Source organism: Bombina bombina, chromosome 11, assembly GCF_027579735.1.
Source record: "Bombina bombina isolate aBomBom1 chromosome 11, aBomBom1.pri, whole genome shotgun sequence".
Taxonomy (NCBI): Eukaryota; Metazoa; Chordata; class Amphibia; order Anura; family Bombinatoridae; genus Bombina; species Bombina bombina.
The window spans coordinates 181206839-181228781 of NC_069509.1; the positions used below are offsets into that span (position 1 = coordinate 181206839).

Below are 21943 nucleotides of genomic sequence, written 5' to 3' on the forward strand. Positions count from 1 at the left end.
TAGAAAGACCTTCGCACTGCCCTCCTGTTTGTCCCTATCTTATTGTAAAATTGTTGGCCTTAATTGGCAATTTTTCAAGACCGCTTTAATTGTTCTCATTTGTGGGGTTTCTAGCGCGGTAACTCCGACGTTACTAACAAACAGCTGAGACTATTGTGTTAAGTTTAGTTAAAATGTTTTTCTTTAGAGACTAGGGATTCCTCTTAAGCGGATGCGCTTTAGGCAACACATTCCCCATTTTCTTATTGTTGATTAGCGGTCGTTTCACCTATTTTGTGTAATTGGTGAGAACATACAGGAGGCAGTTGTTACCTTGATTTACTATTTTATCAGCCTTTTAATATGGGACAATAAGTCCATTTATTTTAAATTTAATGACATAAATGTTAAGTTTCACAGTCCTTTTATAAACCTACCCATTGCTACACTAGCCAGTGACTACCTCACAAATAGTTGTGTGTGCCACATAATGTTTATTTTTCTCCTTTCAATACTATATCATTATTTACAACATTAGGCACTGCCTCATTGAGATACATAGGCATACCTCAAGAGGAATTTTAGGTGGTCCCTGACCCCATTATCCCTGACATTTTTTGTTGTGGTTTCTTTTGATAAGCTTGTCAGTAGCCTGTACCTAAGTATAGAAACTTTTAGTATGGGTGGGGTTACCACAGGCTAAATCCGTTATTTCAAATGCAGAAATAAGGGTAAAGGGCCACTTGTAAACAATTTAATACACCAGCATGTTAAATGGATCATTGGAAACAAATTAATTGGATAAACTGTCCCATTAATTAGTTGCAGAACCAATGTACTTAGCAGTGGATTCGGAAAAAACCCTCATAAATGTTCCAGTTTTGCACTGACAAAATGAATATGAATGCGAGCGCTGTATTTCCAATAAAGCATGAACCGAGGAAAAGCAACGGATTTGTCAGTAGGTCACGTTTTACTTCTATTTGAGAAAGTGCTACAATTACGCAACACAAAAACATTAAAATACCAATTCAATGATAAAAGTCTGAAAACTGCCTAAAAAATATAACGTAATACTTTTGTAATGTTTAAGAATTCTATGTTTAAAAACTCTCAGGGGACTTGACTAAAATGACAGCGTATTTTATAGTTAAGAAGTTAAACACAAGATCACAGAGGACGCTGTAATTATTAATAATCTTTTAATTTACAGGAATGATGTCACCAGTACAGCAACGTTTCAGTGGATTAATGTCATGAATTACTTCAGAAACAAAATGTCTTGGGCTCTAGAGATGAAAGGAAACAAAGAGAAATATATTTAGAGAATTATAACACCCCCATCAGCCTACGAAGATGCTGGCGATTTTGGCTTACTCGCTACTTTATTCTGTGATTATGAGACTAAAATAAATGTGTACTGTAAAATTGGTTTCCCCTTAATGTGCTCTCAATGATACCAGCTGCAAAATATAAAAATGTATGAGAAATTTGTCATTTGGGTTTCTTTTTGTAAATGAAATAGCTGGCTTTGCTTTTTTTAAACCACAACCCATCAAAAAAGGCTAAGCTTGTGGAGAGATCAGACATCCTTATCACTCAAATGCTTCCCTTTCTTATGTGCATTGTAAAGTTTCTGTCACTATGTACAAATATACACTTTATAGGGTTAATTTGTCACTAACATTCAGCTTGTGTGAGGTCTATTTTCTAGAGCATCAGAGTCCATTAGAAGCACAAATGTAGGAATTCAGTAAAGGGACATGAAGCTGAAAATGTATCTCATGGATCAGATAGCGCATGTGACACTTTCTAATTTACTTCTATTATCACATTTTCTTTGTTCTCTTAGCTTTGGTGTAAAGCAGGGCCGTAAGCTCAGGAGCGTGCACGTGTTGGTAGCACTATATGGCAGCTGTTCTGCAAGAATGTTATCCATTTGCAAGAGCACTACAGGGCAGCACTATTTCCTGCCATGTAGTGCTCCAGATGCTACCTAGGTGTCTTTTCAACAAAGAATACAATAGGAACAAAGCAAATTGGAAACTTATTAAATTGTATGGTCTGAATTACAAGAAACATTTTGGGTTTCATATCCCTTTAAGTCGCTAAAGTTAAACATGGGATCAAAGCAGATATTTTTTTTCTTACATTTGTATTGGGAAAATATGAAAAACTATACCGTGACCCAAACTATACCGTGACCCAAACTATACCGTAATATAAAGTAACACAAACTATACCGTGACCCAAACTATACCGTAATATAAAGTAACACAAAGTATACCATGACCCAAACTATACCGTGATATGTGACCCAAACTATACCGTGATATGTGACCCAAACTATACCGTAATATAAAGTAACACAAAGTATACCATGACCCAAACTATACCGTGATATGTGACCCAAACTATACCGTGACCCAAACTATACCGTGACCCAAACTATACCGTAATATAAAGTAACACAAAGTATACCGTGACCTAAACTATACCGTGACCTAAACTATACCGTGACCTAAACTATACCGTGACCTAAACTATACCGTGACCTAAACTATACCGTGACCTAAACTATACCGTGACCTAAAGTATACCGTGACCTAAAGTATACCGTGACCTAAACTATACCGTGACCTAAACTATACCGTGACCTAAACTATACCGTGACCTAAAGTATACCGTGACCTAAAGTATACCATGACACAAAGTATACCATGACAAAGTATACCATGACAAAGTATACCATGACAAAGTATACCATGACAAAGTATACCATGACAAAGTATACCATGACAAAGTATACCATGACAAAGTATACCATGACAAAGTATACCATGACCTAAACTATACCGTGACCTAAAGTATACTATGACATAAAAACAGAATTTATGCTTACCTGATAAATTTCTTTCTTTTGCGATGTACCAAGTCCATGGATTCATCCTAACTTGTGGGATATTGTCCTTCCTGACAGGAAGTAGCAAAGAGAGCACCACAGCAGAGCTGTCTATATAGCTCCCCCCTTAACTCCACCCCCCAGTCATTCGACGAAGGCCAAGGAAGAAAAAGGAGAAACTATAAGGTGCAGAGGTGACTGAAGTTTACATAAAAAATACTATCTGTCTTGAATAGACAGGGCGGGCCGTGGACTCGGTACATAGCAAAAGAAAGAAATTTATCAGGTAAGCATAAATTCTGTTTTCTTTTGCAAGATGTACCGAGTCCACTGATTCATCCTAACTTGTGGGATACCAATACCAAAGCTTTAGGACACGGATGAAGGGAGGGACAAGACAGGAACCTAAATGCCTCAGAAGAAGCAAAAGTATCAAATTTGGAAAATTTGGAAAAGGTATGAAGCGAAGACCAAGTCGCAGCCTTACAAATCTGTTCAACAGAAGCATCATTTTTAAAAGCCTATGTGGAAGCCACCGCTCTAGTGGAGTGAGCTGTAATTCTTTCAGGAGGCTGCTGTCCAGCAGTCTCATAAGCCAAATGGATGATGCTTTTCAGCCAAAAGGAAAGAGAGGTAGCCGTAGTCTTTTGACCTCTACGCTTTCCAGCATAGACAACAAACAAAGAAGATGATTGGCGAAAATCTTTGATTGCCTGCAAATAAAACTTCAAGGCACGAACCACGTTCAAGTTGTGCAACAGACGTTCCTTCTTAGAAGAAGGATTAGGACACAGAGAAGGAACAACAATTTCCTGATTGATATTCCTGTTAGAAACAACCTTAGAGAGGAACCCAGGTGTGGTACGCAAAACCACCTTATCAGCATGGAAAACAAGATAAGGCGAGTCACATTGTAATGCAGATAGTTCAGAAACTCTTCGAGCTGAAGAGATAGCAACTAGAAACATTACTTTCCAAGATAGAACTAAACTGAGATTCCATGGCGGAGCAACAGGTTTAAACACAGGCTTTATTCTAACTAAAGCCTGACAAAAAGCCCGAACGTCTGGGACATCTGCCAGATGCTTGTGCAACAGAATAGACAAAGCAAATATCTGTCCCTTTAAGGAACTAGCGGACAATCCTTTCTCCAATCCTTCTTGGACAAAATCCTAGGAATCCTGATCTTACTCCATGAGTAGCCTTTGGATTCGCACCAAAAAAGATATTTACGCCATATCTTATGATAGATCTTCCTGGTGATAGGCTTTCGAGCCTGAATCAAGGTATCTATGACCGACTCAGAGAAACCCCGCTTTGATAAAATAAAGCGTTCAATCTCCAAGCAGTCAGTTGCAGAGAAATTAGATTTGGATGCTTGAATGGACCGTGAATCAAAAGGTCCCGTCTCAGTGGCAGAGATGACATGTCCACCAGGTCTGCATACCAAGTCCTGCGTGGCCACGCAGGCGCTATCAAAATCACTGAAGCTCTCTCCTGTTTGATTCTAGCAATCAGACGCGGAAGGAGAGCGAATGGTGGAAACACATAAGCCAGGTTGAGCGACCAGGGTACTACTAGAGCATCTATCAGTACTGCCTGAGGATCCCTTGACCTGGATCCGTAACGAGGAAGTTTGGCGTTCTGACGAGATGCCATCAGATCCAATTCTGGTGTGCCCCATAGCTGAACCAGTTGAGCAAACACCTCCGGATGGAGCTCCCACTCCCCCGGATGAAAAGTCTGACGACTTCGAAAATCTGCCTCCCAGTTCTCCACCCCTGGGATATAGATCGCTGATAGGTGGCAAGAGTGAGTCTCTGCCCATCGGATTATCCTGGAAACTTCTATCATCGCCAAGGAACTCCTTGTTCCCCCCTGATGATTGATATAAGCTACAGTTGTGATGTTGTCCGACTGAAACCTGATGAATCCAGCCAAAGCCAGCTGAGGCCATGCTTGAAGAGCATTGAATATCGCTCTTAATTCCAGAATATTTATCGGTAGGAGGGCCTCCTCCTGAGTCCACAAACCCTGTGCTTTCAGGGAATTCCAGACTACACCCCAGCCCAGTAGGCTGGCGTCCGTCGTCACAATAACCCACGCTGGCCTGTGGAAACACATTCCCCTGGACAGGTGATCCTGTGACAACCACCAAAGAAGAGAGTCTCTGGTCTCTTGATCCAGATTTATCTGAGGAGATAAATCTGCATAATCCCCATTCCACTGTTTGAGCAAGCATAGTTGCAGTGGTCTGAGATGCAAGCGAGCAAACAGAACTATGTCCATTGCCGCTACCATTAGTCCGATTACCTCCATACACTGAGCCACTGACGGCCGAGGAATGGAATGAAGAGCTCGGCAGGTGGTTAATCTTTGATTTCCTGACCTCCGTCAGAAATATTTTCATGTCCACCAAATCTATCAGAGTTCCCAGGAATGGAACTCTTGTGAGAGGAATAAGAGAACTCTTTTTCACGTTCAACTTCCACCCATGAGATCTTAGAAAGGCCAACACTAAGTCCGTGTGAGACTTGGCAAGTTGGAAAGTCGACGCTTGAATTAAAATGTCGTCTAGATAACGCGCCACTGCTATGCCCCTCGGCCTTAGGACCGCCAGAAGGGACCCTAGCACCTTTGTGAAGATTCTTGGCGCCGTGGCCAACCCGAAGGGAAGAGCCACAAACTGGTAATGCCTGTCCAGAAAGGCAAACCTGAGGAACTGGTGGTGATCTTTGTGGATAGGAATGTGTATATACGCATCCTTTAGTTCCACGGTAGTCATATATTGATCCTCCTGGATCATTGGTAAAATAGTCTGAATGGTCTCCATCTTGAAGGATGGAACTCTTAGGAATTGGTTTAGGATCTTGAGATCTAGAATTGGTCTGAAGGTTCCCTCTTTTTTGGGAACCACAAACAGACTGGAGTAGAAACCTTGCCCCTGTTCTGTTTTCGGAACTGGGCAGATCACTCCCATGGTAAAAAGGTCTACTACACAGCGTAAAAACGCCTCTCTTTTTGTCTGGTTTACAGACAATTGAGAAAGATGGAACCTCCCCCTTGGAGGAGAATCTTTGAAATCTAGGAGATACCCCTGGGTTACAATTTCTACGGCCCAGGAGTCCTGAACGTCTCTTGCCCAGGCCTGAGCAAAGAGAGATAGTCTGCCCCTTACTTGATCCGGTCCCGGATCGGAGGCTACCCCTTCATGCTGTCTTAGTAGCAGCAGCAGGCTTTTTGGCCTGTTTACCCTTGTTCCAAGCCTGGTTAGGTCTCCAGGTTGGCTTGGATTGAGCAAAGTTCCCCTCTTGCTTTGCAGCAGGGGAAGAGGAAGCGGGACCACCCTTGAAGTTTCGAAAGGAACGAAAATTATTTTGTTTGGTCCTTGTCTTATTTGACTTATCTTGAGGGAGGGCATGACCCTTCCCTCCAGTGATGTCTGAAATGATCTCTTTTAGTGCAGGCCCGAATAGGGTCTTACCTTTGAAAGGGATGGTCAAAAGCTTAGATTTAGATGACACATTAGCTGACCAGGACTTAAGCCATAACAATCTCCGCGCTAAAATGGCAAAACCTGAATTCTTTGCCGCTTACTTAGCAAGATGAAAAGCGGCGTCTGAAATAAAAGAATTAGCCAACTTAAGGGCCTTAATTCTGTCCAATATATCATCTAGTGGGGTCTCCATCTGAAGAGCCTCTTCTAGAGCCTCAAACCAAAAAGCAGCTTCAGTGGTTACCGGAACAATGCACGCTATAGGTTGAAGAAGAAAACCCTGATGAACAAAAATTTTCTTTAGGAGACCCTCTAACTTTTTATCCATAGGATCAATGAAAGCACAACTGTCTTCAATAGGTATAGTTGTACACTTAGCCAGAGTAGAAATAGCTTCCTCCACCTTAGGGACCGTCTGCCATGAGTCCTTTATGGTGTCAGAAATGGGGAACATTTTCTTAAAAACAGGAGGGGGAGCGAACGGAATACCTGGTCTATCCCACTCCTTAGTAACAATGTCCGAAATCCTCTTAGGGACCGGAAAAACATCAGTGTAAACAGGAACCTCTAAATATTTGTCCATTTTACACAATTTCTCTGGAACGACAATAGGGTCACAATCATCCAAAGTAACTAAAACCTCCCTGAGCAATAAACTGAGGTGCTCTAGCTTAAATTTAAATGCCGTCATATCTGAATCTGTCTGAGGGAACATCTTTCCTGAATCAGAAATCTCTCCCTCAGACAGCAAATCCCTCATCCCTACCTCAGAACATTGTGAGGGAATATTGGATACGGCTACTAAAGCGTCAGAAGGCATTTGTTCTTAACCCAGAGCTACTGCGCTTCCCTTGCAACCCTGGCAGTTTAGATAAAACCTCTGTGAGGGTAGTATTCATAACTGAAGCCATATCTTGCAAGGTGAAAGAATTAGACGCACTAGAAGTACTTGGCGTCGCTTGTGCGGGTGTAACTGGTTGTGACACTTGGGGAGAACTAGATGGCGAAACCTGATTTCCTTCTGTCTGAGAATCATTTAATGCCAAATTCTTATAAGTCAAAATATGCTGTTTGCAATTTATAGACATATCAGTACAATTGGGACACATTCTTATAGGGGGTTCCACAATGGCTTCTAAACAAATTGAACAATGCGTTTCCTCAGTGTCAGACATGTTTAACAGGCTAGTAATGAAGCAAGCAAGCTTGGAAAACACTTTATTTAATGAAAAAAACACAATTTGCAAAAACGGTACTGTACCTTTAAGAGAGAAAAAGGCATACACAAACTGCAAAATAGGTTAAAATTGCTTCAAAAATTCCGAAATTTTATCAGTGTACCCACTAAGCTTTAGAAGGATTTGCACCACAAGTAAAAAAGCAATAGACCCCCAAATGAAAAAAAAAACGGATTGATAAGTGTCTAAAGCCGGTTAAAAACCCCTAAAGCATCTTTCCACAGCTCTGCTGTGGCCCTACCTGCCCTTAGGAAGCGATAATATGGGGTTTAAAGCTTCAATTAGTCCCTCAGAAGACTCTCAGGACCTCAGGAGAAGTTGCTTGCTGCTTGTAAATGTAGGCCCCGCCCACCTCACTCGATGTTGCTGGGGCCTACACAAAACTAACAAAGCCTGCCTGAAAGCCATGTGGGTTATAAACAACCCCAAAGAGCCCTCAAGCAAATGTCCCATAAAACAGAAAACGTTACTCTCAGACACACGTTTGTCCCAAAATCACATAAACTGAGTGCCCATAAAAAATTAACCCTTTATGCAAGCTAGTAAAAACCTCTGATAACACTAGGATTACTGCTTCCCCTTCCCCTAATGGGGACACTGTCAACCTTTCTGAGTTAACACAGTCTCTGCAGAAAATATGACTGAACATACCTCATTGCTGTATAGCAAGAAACCGTTCCTCACACTGAAGCTTTCCTGTACTCCTCAGCTTCTGTGGGAACAGCAGTGGACCTTAGTTACAAATGCTAAGATCATCATCCTCCAGGCAGAAATCTTCATCTATGTCCTGCCTGAGAGTAAATAGTACAACACCGGTACCATTTAAAAATAATAAACACTTGATTGAAGATAAAATAAAACTAACAGTTTAACACCTCTTCTCTTTACCCTTCCTGCTTAGAGCCAGCAAAGAGAATGACTGGGGGGTGGAGTTAAGGGGGGAGCTATATAGACAGCTCTGCTGTGGTGCTCTTTGCTACTTCCTGTCAGGAAGGACAATATCCCACAAGTTAGGATGAATCCGTGGACTCGGTACATCTTGCAAAAGAAACTATACTATGATATATTTGTAACTTTTTATCAAACTAAGACAATTTGTGTTTTTAAAGCTGAGAACTAAATGAGCATAAAAACGCATATGCTGTGCAAAACAGAGCAAAGAGGGTTTTCAAGAGGATAAGGCTATTGAATTAGATAGACACAGAAAATAGGAAAGAACACATGAAAAGGGTTTACTAATTGACTGTAACACGGTTTGTGAAGGATTATAATGTAAAGTATCAGATAAATTCACAGTGCAACATCATGAGAAACCACGTGAGAATAGTGCTCCCTGATGCACGTGAATGGTTACAGTATCCCACATATATGCTTTTCGTACAGCTCCTATAACATATTAAAGGGACATCCCAGCCAAAATTGGAAAGCACATGAGTGCATTTTAGATTTGAATAGAAGCTTTATTGCAATATACATGTATTAGAAAAAATGCTTCTAGTAAAAGTTATAGCTGTCTCAAAAGTGTATTTAAAGAGACATAATACTCATATGCTAAATCACTTGAAACTGATGCAGTTTAACTCTATGTAAAAAAGGAAGATATTTTACCTCACAATTTCCTCAGCTCACCAGAGTAAGTGCTGTGTAAAAAGTTATACTTCAGCTGCTGCCCACTTAACTCATGAGATTTCATAGTAAACTTCCCTTAAACTGAATAGGGAAATAACATGAGTGCACGAGGCTCACTCCCTTAGCTGTCCCGGGACAGACATACCGACTTGCTGCTTAAAATTCCTTTACAATGGGATGTGGCTACTGAGGACATTTTTAGGTAAAATATCTTTCGTTTTTTACATAGAGATGTTCAGGTGATATTTTCTAGTCAGCTTTTTACAGCTATGCTGCATCACTTTCAAGTGTTTCAACATTTGGGTATTATGGCCCTTTGAGTATGCACCGTGCACCAGTATTTTAAACACAGCACTTACTCAGAGAGCCTAAGGTGCTTGTACTATATGGTAATGACTTAATTTGTTAATTGCTGACATGACCCAAGCCCCACTGGTGCTCTGAGCAGCTGTAGTATATAAAATGCTGGTGCAGAGAGAATATCTAGCTAGGCTTCACATGCATGTGCAGAAAAAATGTTAAAACTAAAACAGTGATAATTTTATTAGAAGCATTTTTGTCAATGCATGTACAGTATATTGTAAATATGTTTCTATTCAAAGATCAAATTCATCAATGTGAATTAAAATTTTGACCGGAATGTCTCTTTAACATAGAATTCAATGTTCTTAATAAAGAGACTAAATCTGTACAATTATTACTGAAACAAATTCACACAAAGCCAGTTCATTACAAGTTCAATTCACAAATTATAGAACAAGGAGAAAATGAGCTAAACTGATTCATATGAAGAAACACTAATACAGAGCAGACCAGAATAGGAAAGTGTTAACTAATTTAAAAGAATATGAAACCCAAAAAATGTTTTCTGTCTGAATCACAAGAGCAGACATTGCTAATGTATAATATTCTGTGTTGAAGAGATACCTAGGTAGCATCCGTAGCACTACATGACAACTAATAGTGCTGTTATCTAGTGCTCTTGCTAATGTATAATATTATGTGTTATAGAGATACCTAGGTAGCATCTGTATCACTACATGACAGGTAATAGTGCTCTTGCTAATGTATAATATTATGTGTTATAGAGATACCTAGGTAGTATCTGTAGCACTACATGACAGGTAATAGTGCTGTTATCTAGTGCTCTTGCTAATGTCTAATATTGTGTGTTATAGAGATACCTAGGTAGTATCTGTAGCACTACATGACAGGTAATAGTGCTGTTATCTAGTGCTCTTGCTAATGTATAATATGTGTTATAGAGATACCTAGGTAGTATCTGTAGCACTACATGACAGGTAATAGTGCTGTTATCTAGTGCTCTTGCTAATGTATAATATTGTGTGTTATAGAGATACATAGGTAGTATCTGTAGCACTACATGACAGGTAATAGTGCTGTTATCTAATGCTCTTGCTAATGTATAATATTGTGTGTTATAGAGATACCTAGGTAGCATCTGTAGCACTACATGACAGGTAATAGTGCTGTTATCTAGTGCTCTTGCTAATGTATAATACTATGTGTTATAGAGATACCTAGGTAGTATCTGTAGCACTACATGACAGGTAATAGTGCTGTTATCTAGTGCTCTTGCTAATGTATAATATTGTGTGTTATAGAGATACCTAGATAGTATCTGTAGCACTACATGACAGGTAATAGTGCTGTTATCTAGTGCTCTTGCTAATGTATAATATTGTGTTATAGAGATACCTAGGTAGTATCTGTAACACTACATGACAGGTAATAGTGTTTTTATCTAGTGCTCTTGCTAATGTATAATATTGTGTTATAGAGATACCTAGGTAGTATCTGTAGCACTACATGACAGGTAATAGTGCTGTTATCTAGTGCTCTTGCTAATGTATAATATTGTGTGTTATAGAGATACATAGGTAGTATCTGTAGCACTACATGACAGGTAATAGTGCTGTTATCTAATGCTCTTGCTAATGTATAATATTGTGTGTTATAGAGATACCTAGGTAGCATCTGTAGCACTACATGACAGGTAATAGTGCTGTTATCTAGTGCTCTTGCTAATGTATAATACTATGTGTTATAGAGATACCTACGTAGTATCTGTAGCACTACATGACAGGTAATAGTGCTGTTATCTAGTGCTCTTGCTAATGTATAATATTGTGTGTTATAGAGATACCTAGATAGTATCTGTAGCACTACATGACAGGTAATAGTGCTGTTATCTAGTGCTCTTGCTAATGTATAATATTGTGTTATAGAGATACCTAGGTATTATCTGTAGCACTACATGACAGGTAATAGTGCTGTTATCTAGTGATCTTGCTAATGTATAATATTGTGTGTTATAGAGATACCTAGATAGTATCTGTAGCACTACATGACAGGTAATAGTGCTGTTATCTAGTGCTCTTGCTAATGTATAATATTGTGTTATAGAGATACCTAGGTAGTATCTGTAACACTACATGACAGGTAATAGTGCTGTTATCTAGTGCTCTTGCTAATGTATAATATTGTGTGTTATAGAGATACCTAGGTAGTATCTGTAGCACTACATGACAGGTAATAGTGCTTTTATCTAGTGCTCTTGCTAATGTATAATATTGTGTTATAGAGATACCTAGGTAGTATCTGTAGCACTACATGACAGGTAATAGTGCTGTTATCTAGTGCTCTTGCTAATGTATAATATTGTGTGTTATAGAGATACCTAGGTAGTATTTGTAGCACTACATGACAGGTAATAGTGCTGTTATCTAGTGCTCTTGCTAATGTATAATATTGTGTGTTATAGAGATACAGCTAGGTAGTATCTGTAGCACTACATGACAGGTAATAGTGCTGTTATCTAGTGCTCTTGCTAATGTATAATATTGTGTGTTATAGAGATACCTAGGTAGTATCTGTAGCGCTACATGACAGGTAATAGTGCTGTTATCTAGTGCTCTTGATAATGTATAATATTATGTGTTATAGAGATACCTAGGTACCATCTGTATCACTACATGACAGGTAAGAGTGCTGTTGTTATCTAGTGCTCTTGCTAATGTATAATATTATGTGTTATAGAGATACCTAGGTAGCATCTGTAGCACTACATGACAGGTAATAGTGCTGTTATCTAGTGCTCTTGCTAATGTATAATATTGTGTTATAGATATACCTAGGTAGTATCTGTAGCACTACATGACAGGTAATAGTGCTGTTATCTAGTGCTCTTGCTAATGTATAATATTGTGTGTTATAGAGATACATAGGTAGTATCTGTAGTACTACATGACAGGTAATAGTGCTGTTATCTAATGCTCTTGCTAATGTATAATATTGTGTTATAGAGATACCTAGGTAGTATCTGTAGCACTACATGACAGGTAATAGTGCTGTTATCTAGTGCTCTTGCTAATGTATAATATTGTGTGTTATAGAGATACAGCTAGGTAGTATCTGTAGCACTACATGACAGGTAATAGTGCTGTTATCTAGTGCTCTTGCTAATGTATAATATTGTGTGTTATAGAGATACCTAGGTAGTATCTGTAGCACTACATGACAGGTAATAGTGCTGTTATCTAGTGCTCTTGCTAATGTATAATACTGTGTGTTATAGAGATACCTAGGTAGTATCTGTAGCACTACATGACAGGTAATAGTGCTGTTATCTAGTGCTCTTGCTAATGTATAATATTGTGTGTTATAGAGATACCTAGGTAGTATCTGTAGCGCTACATGACAGGTAATAGTGCTGTTATCTAGTGCTCTTGATAATGTATAATATTATGTGTTATAGAGATACCTAGGTAGCATCTGTAGCACTACATGACAGGTAATAGTGCTGTTATCTAGTGCTCTTGCTAATGTATAATATTGTGTTATAGATATACCTAGGTAGTATCTGTAGCACTACATGACAGGTAATAGTGCTGTTATCTAGTGCTCTTGCTAATGTATAATATTGTGTGTTATAGAGATACATAGGTAGTATCTGTAGTACTACATGACAGGTAATAGTGCTGTTATCTAATGCTCTTGCTAATGTATAATATTGTGTTATAGAGATACCTAGGTAGTATCTGTAGCACTACATGACAGGTAATAGTGCTGTTATCTAGTGCTCTTGCTAATGTATAATATTGTGTGCTATAGAGATACCTAGGTAGTATCTGTAGCATTACATGACAGGTAATAGTGCTGCCCTCTAGTTCTCTTGTAAATTAATAACATTCTTGCAAAACTGCTGCCATATAGTGCTCTAGAAATGTGCCGACTCCTAAGCATAACTCCCTGCTTTTCAACAAAAGAGAGAACAAAGACAGTTGTTTAAAATCCAATGATCTACTTGAAATATTTTTTTGGGTTTCATATTCCTTTAACCAATGCTCAGCGGAAGCCACTTAGGATCAGAACGTCCTCCCCTTAAATGGCCAACTGTTCCCTTTAACTGTGAATTTGGGAATTGCAGAAAATTAGAATTCTCCTTTGGATCCTTACTAATAACTCATTTTGTAGAGAAACTAAAGGATTCCACAGATGTTTGCTAGTGGGTCTGAGCTTTACGATTTGCACCAATGGCAAAACGTCTGTATGTCCGTTGTGCCCCTATCGGAGGTATCAGGTGCACTCTCTGCGTTTTGTGGATCGTAGACTAGAAAATCCCAGTGAGTCAGAAGCTGACACATACCAGGAAATAGCTTATTGTGATTCATGTAAATTGTTCTAACAACGAATGAGCCCAGAAGCCGGACAAATGTCAAGTGGCTAATTGCAGCGAAAGTAGCTTTGACCAAATCAACTCAATAATGCGGCTCCTGCTCATGCCATCACTTTAAACGGGAAGCTCAATAATAAAATGCTCTAACGTGCCAGGGAATTTTCTTCCTGCATTATCACTTGCACGGAGCGCTGGATCCCAAAAAATGGTCAAGCACTTATTTAAGGTCAGCTCCCAATCGTCAGTGCGATGTCACTGCAGAGCTGTACACGGCCACATATCTTACCACTGACTGGCTCAGGGGCCATATTCGGCTCCGCACCAGTAGCGCACTGCCAGTCTGAAGCTGCCTTTAACTATGTACTTAAACCCTTTGAAAGGGTTAAGTACACAGATCTGCACAATACATAATGCAATAATTAAAGGGATTTGAAACCCAAAAATGTTTTGTGACTCAGACAGAGCATAACATTTAAAAAAGTTTCTAATTTACTTCTAATATCCAATTTGATTAGTTTCCAAGATACTCTGTGTTGTAGAGATACCTAGGTAGCATCTCTTTAACACTGCCATCTACTGCTCGTGCAGATGGGTAACATTCTTGCAAATAAGAGCTGCCACGTAGTGCTCCAGAAATGGTCCGGCTCATGAGCTTACGTCCCTGCCTTTCAACAATAGATACCAAAAGATCAAAGAAACATTGAAAATAGAAGTACATTGTATTATCACTTATGTCTCTTTAAAGGGACATGAAACAAAAAAATTTCTTTCATGATTCAGACAAAGCATGCAATTTTAAACAACTTTCTATTTTACTTCTATTATCAAATCTTCTTCATTCTCTTTGTATCTTTTGTTAAAATGCAGGAATGTAAGCTCAGGGCGATGCACATGTCTAGAGCACTATATGGCAGCAGTTTTTCAACAATGTTATCCATTTACAAGAGCACTAGATGTAGCACTATTTCCTGCTGTGTAGTGCTGCAGAGCCCTACCTAGGCATCTCTTTAACAAAGAATACCATAGGAGCAAAGCAAATTTGATAATAGAAGTAATATGGATTTTTTTTTAAATTGTAGATCTGAATCACAAAAGAACATTTTTGAGTTTCATATCCCTTTAAATGGGAGAAAACAAATCCGAGTCAGGGAGGACCATTCTCTGGAAAACTGGACATTTGCTATGAAATAACAAGAATACTTCCGAGCCCACAGTATATAAAACTCACTCCCTAGGGGATGATGGGGACTTCCTCTTATAATAAATCTACAGGAAAGTCCACAAAAACATTTGTCTAGGTGGCATCACTTTTACAGAGAAGGAAGTCTTCTCAACATGATGGAACTCTTGGTCTGGGAGACAGGGAAGCAAATTACCATGTTGGAAACATTTGGGTTAACGGTTCTCTGTTGTGTGGAAGAAACATCCAGAGATAACCAGCAGGAAAAGTCATTACAAGGGCTCAGATAAGATGAGCGGTTACCTTCTAGATACAAATACTGATTATCAATTTAACAAACCAGACTAGTGAATGTTGTCCTCTCTGGATGGTCCTTCAGTCCTCTATAAGAACCTCCATAACTGAGATAAGGCCAACCCTCCACCACAATAAATAACAAGTCTCCTATATATCAAGTCCATATAACTCAGAAGTCCTGTGGAATTTGTGGAATTGTATTTGAAAGGGATTTTCCCCTTCTAGAAGCCAAGAGAAAATAGGAGGTTAAGAAATGTAGCTCATTCTTCACGCTCAATCCTAGTAAATCAAGAGTGTTAAAAAAAAACCATACAAGTTATTTTCTATATGCACTTAGCTTATATCCATAACTAAGCACTAAACGTACAAAACTGTGGAACAAGAACAATTGTGAGAGGTATTTAACAATCAAAACAGGCAAAAAAAATAAAAATTATTTCTCTCTTAAGGCGTTTCCAATGACTTGTTACACCAGCTGCAGACTAAAAAAATGTATAGGATAATGCTCTTATGTTTTTGTAAATGAAAGTAGCCGATTTTGCTCATTGTAAACACAACCAATTAAAATGGGCTGAGCTAGCAGAATGAGCAGACATCCTTATCTCATCTGTTTCTCTTTACACACATGCCTCCTTATCTTATCTCACTGTTGTAACGCAAAGGCTCATACTTAAAGGGACAGTATACTATAAAATTGTTTTTCCCTTAATGTGTTTCCAATTACTTTTTTACCAGCTGCAGGGTATAAAATGTATGAAATTTGCTTTTTTAAAGCTTATTTGTGTATATGAATTAGCGGATTTTGTGTTTTGAAGCCACAACCTAATAAAATGGGTTGAGCTTGTAGGTATAATCAGATCTCATAAGATAAAGACACATGTATATGTACACAATGTGATAAAGTAATGAGATCTGATCATACCTACAGATATAAGATACAGACATGTATATGTACACAATGTGATTAAGTAATAAGATCTGATTATACCTACAGATATAAGATAGACACATGTATATGTACACAATGTGATACAGTAATGAGATCTGATTATACCTACAGATATAAGATAAAGACACATGTATATGTATACAATGTGATCAAGTAATGAGATCTGATCATACCTACAGATATAAGATACAGACACATGTATATGTACACAATGTGATAAAGTAGTGAAATCTGATTATACCTACAGATATAAGATAAAGACACATGTATATGTACACAATGTGATAAAGTAATGAGATCTGATTATACCTACAGATATAAGATAAAGACACATGTATATGTACACAGTGTGATACAGTAATGAGATCTGATTATACCTACAGATATAAGATAAAGAAGCATGTATATGTACACAATGTGATACAGTAATGAGATCTGATTATACCTACAGATATAAGATACAGACACATGTATATGTACACAGTGTGATAAAGTAATGAGATCTGATTATACCTACAGATATAAGATAAAGACACATGTATATGTACACAATGCGATAAAGTAATGAGATCTGATTATACCTACAGATATAAGATAAAGACACGTGTATATGTACACAATGTGATACAGTAATGAGATCTGATTATACCTACAGATATAAGATACAGACACATGTATATGTACACAATGTGATAAAGTAATGAGATCTGATTATACCTACAGATATAAGATACAGACACATGTATATGTACACAATGTGATACAGTAATGAGATCTGATTATACCTACAGATATAAGATACAGACACATGTATATGTACACAGTGTGATACAGTAATGAGATCTGATTATACCTACAGATATAAGATACAGACATGTATATGTACACAGTGTGATACAGTAATGAGATCTGATTATATCTACAGATATAAGATACAGACACATGTATATGTACACAATGTGATAAAGTAGTGAGATCTGATTATACCTACAGATATAAGATAAAGACACATGTATATGTACACAATGTGATAAAGTAGCGAGATCTGATTATTGCACAAAATAATGATTTCTGAACTCTTGCTAAGATAAAACACTAGTACTTGATTTCTTTGCATTATTCGAGGTCTGAAAACACTGCATTTTATTTCATGCAAATAAATGCTCTTAAATGATCAACATTTTTAATTGGAATTGGGGAGAAATGTTCATTTTTACTCAAATACAAACCTAAAAATAGTAAAACCAGAGAAACTGATAATTTTGAGGTGGTATCTTAATTTATTCCAGAGCTGTATATAAAAATAGCTTCAAGGAATGGGTTCAGCTTGTGATTAAACATAAAAATAAATTTTAAAAAACAAATAAACCTGTAAAAAAACAAAAAGAATGGAGCCAGAATTGTTATAGGCAGTGAAAGGAACTTCCAAATAATTCATTCTCAGTGCTTATGGGAAAAGGGTCCCTGACTTCTTACTGACAATATTTTTTATTTATTTTTTTTAAACAGGAAGGGGCTACACCTTCCTACACGAGCAAACAAAACCCGCAGTCAGGGAACATCTACCGTAAACTGACAGATTAGAATTTCAAGTTAAAAATCTCTTAGGGGAGCACTAATTGTTTTAAAATACAGGCCCATGTATTAGCCCATATTTAGCCACACCCCGATGTGCAGACACACTCACACCCACCCACCGACCGACGTGCAGACACACACCCACCCACCGACCGACGTGCAGACACACACACACCCCCTAGACGTGCACACACACACCCCCTAGACGTGCACACACACACCCCCTAGACGTGCACACACACACCCCCTAGACGTGCACACACACACACCCCCTCTAGACGTGCACACACACACACCCCCTCTAGACGTGCACACACACACACCCCCTCTAGACGTGCACACACACACACCCCCTAGACGTGCAGACACACACACACCACCCTAGACGTGCAGACACACACACACCACCCTAGACGTGCAGACAAACACACACCACCCTAGACGTGCAGACAAACACACACCACCCTAGACGTGCAGACAAACACACACCACCCTAGACGTGCAGACATACACACACCACCCTAGACGTGCAGACATACACACACCACCCTAGACGTGCAGACATACACACACCACCCTAGACGTGCAGACACACACACACCACCCTAGACGTGCAGACAAACACACACCACCCTAGACGTGCAGACAAACACACACCACCCTAGACGTGCAGACACACACACACCACCCTAGACGTGCAGACACACACACACCACCCTAGACGTGCAGACACACACACACCACCCTAGACGTGCAGACAAACACACACCACCCTAGACGTGCAGACAAACACACACCACCCTAGACGTGCAGACAAACACACACCACCCTAGACGTGCAGACAAACACACACCACCCTAGACGTGCAGACACACACACCACCCTAGACGTGCAGACACACACACACCACCCTAGACGTGCAGACACACACACCACCCTAGACGTGCAGACACACACACACCGCCCTAGACGTGCAGACACACACACACCGCCCTAGACGTGCAGACACACACACACCGCCCTAGACGTGCAGACACACACACACCGCCCTAGACGTGCAGACACACACACACCGCCCTAGACGTGCAGACACACACACACCACCCTAGACGTGCAGACACACACACACCACCCTAGACGTGCAGACACACATACACCCCCTAGACGTGCAGACACACATACACCCCCTAGACGTGCAGACACACACACACACACAACCCCGACGTTCAGACACCACACACCGACATGCTGACACACACACACAACCCCGACGTTCAGACACACACACACACCGACATGCTGACACACACACTGCATCCATTGCACTCAGATATTAGCAAATGTTAAACAAAATACCAAAATTTGTGACATTTGGTGAATTAGTCTGAAACTATAAGCTGCCCCTATAACAAAACAAAACAAATTCCTAATGTTCTATTTAACCTGCTAGAGAGCATTAAATTGTTAGCTTTATATCTGCATCTAAAATTGCTGTCTATGGTATCCCTACCAAATATCGAAAATTTCTACTGAGTATAGGCTACAAAAAAGCTGTGTAAACATAACCAGCAGAAGAAATTACATTTCCAGTGGGAGGTAGGCGAGATAAGTAATAAAATCTTAATTTCTACTATTGGGATTTGTTATACAAACAGAGATAAGGAAGCATTTGTGCGTACAGAAAGTGATAACATAAGGAGATCTGATTTCCCTACAAGCTCAAAGAACAAAACCAGCTATTTCCTATATGAAATGAAACCTAAAGAATGCATGCATTCCTCATAAATTTTATACTCTGCGGCTGTTTTAACAGGTCAATGGATACACATTAAGGGAAAAACTATTTTACAGTATACTGACCCTTTCATTAGATTTTGAAAGTTCAAATTTACACTATTCAATAAAGATTTAGCAGTGTTCTTGTCAGTAAGTATACACACACACACACAGAGAGAGAGAAGCACACTCACAGAAACGAACAACCGGCTCAATACCATGGTTAGCCTGTTCTATGGCGATTTACCACCTGGGTGCAGCTTCTTTTAGCCCAGTAATGCTTTTCAGAGTAGAACTTTCCTGTAGTATATCAGTCTGATCCCGCCTATTATGGTCAGTCCAGCGCCGAAATACCAGGCAATTCCTCTCTGAACAAGGAACACAGCAACCCCAGATGATCGTTTCGGCCTTCAATGGGACTCCTCAGTGAGGTGTAGCCATATTCCTCCAAGCACACTGAGCAAGGAGTCCACGTCTGGATTCCCCTTTTTCCCATAGGGTGACTAAATACTACAGGAAAGTTCTACTCTGTGAAAAGCATTACTGGGCTAAAAAGAAGCTGCACCCAGGTGGTAAATTGCCAGAGAACAGTCTAACAATGGTATTGAGCCGGTTGTTTGTTCCTGTGAGTGTGCTTCTCTCTATATATATATCTCTATCTGTTACTGGCTTGTAGCAGTAGCCCTAGCTACTACTTTAAGCTGTTGTTGAGTTGCTCCTCTGTTACCCTGAAGAAATGTCCCATAAAAAAAAGCGGGTAAACCTTAAATTTTTTTTTTTTTTTTACAAACAACCCAATGAGAGGAAATGTAAACAAAATATTTTTTTTAATAATGAATTATTAGTCTAAGATGAATTTTTTGTCTGTGCACATCTAGTATCCATGCATGGCAAGTAAGATAAACACGTGTTTCTCAGCAGTGAAGGGTTTAATCGGGTAGCTTGTAAGGAACATTTTAACTGTAGTGCAGATATAACCCTCCCATCTGACACCTCCCAAGTCCTGATCCCTACCAAACAGCTCTCTTTCCTCCCTCACCCCCCCCCCCCATTGGTCACCAACATCTAATGCACTGGCAGACAGTCTGCAAGTTAGGAATAGTATTTTGTATTTTTGAAGTGTAGGTAACCCTCCTCAAATGACCCATCTCCCTGATCCACCCTCCTTTTCTGTAGCATAGAGACCCAATTCCTCCCTCACTAAACATTTTTTTCTGCAGTTAGGGAAGTCTTCACTTCCTCCCCTCCCTCCCCACTGCTGTGATGCACCCCCTGCCCGCCTCCCATCTTCCCTCCCACAACATCACTGCAAGCTGACGCAGACAGTGATACAGAGTGTCACGGTTTGATTTTGTGATCTGCCTTCATATGGTAAAGGAAAAACGATCAGTGCTCCCTTACCATATGAAGGCAGATAGCTTCTGCCCTGTCTGCAGTCTTAGCTGACAAAGCTTACGGTGGAGACCACAACATGATGCAGAAGATTGGACGTAGGTACGCTGAGCAAAGTACCCCATGATGTAGTATCTCAGTCCAATAGGCATAAGGGGTTAAATTCATGCACAGCTGCATGCACCCTCACACAGTGACTCGCAAACTGATCTACATACAATAAAAATATATCTATTTTTTACATTTAACAAAAAAATAGCAGCAGTTAAAAGGTTAAAAGTAATAAAATATTTAGGCATGAAAATAATTACGCTAAAGAGGATAAAAACACACAAAATGCATAATTATGCAAGGCTGGCCATTATTAGACGCAATAATATTTCAAAATATATATATAAAAAAAAATATTTTATATAACAAAGAAAAAAAAATGTAATTCGATGCATATATATATATATATATATATATATATATACACACACACACATATACATACACACATACTGTATATACACACACACACACATATATATATATATACACATACATAGATACACACACACACACACATATATATATACACACATACATAGATACACACATATATATATATATATATATATACACACACACGTCGCATTACATTGTTTTTTCTTTTTCTTTGTTATATATATATGTGTGTGTGTGTGTGTGTGTGTGTGTGTGTGTGTGTGTGTGTGTGTGTGTATGTATGTATGTATGTATGTGTATTTATATATTTATATATATATATATATATATATATATATATATATATATATATATATATATATATATATATACACATAC

General features: G+C 39.1%; 1 protein-coding gene across 1 annotated transcript in view; it reads right to left on the minus strand.

Annotated features, from left to right (window-relative positions):
• Positions 1–21943, minus strand: part of NUBP1 (NUBP iron-sulfur cluster assembly factor 1, cytosolic) — a 71677-nt gene that overhangs the window by 37969 nt on the left and 11765 nt on the right. The window lies entirely within an intron of this gene.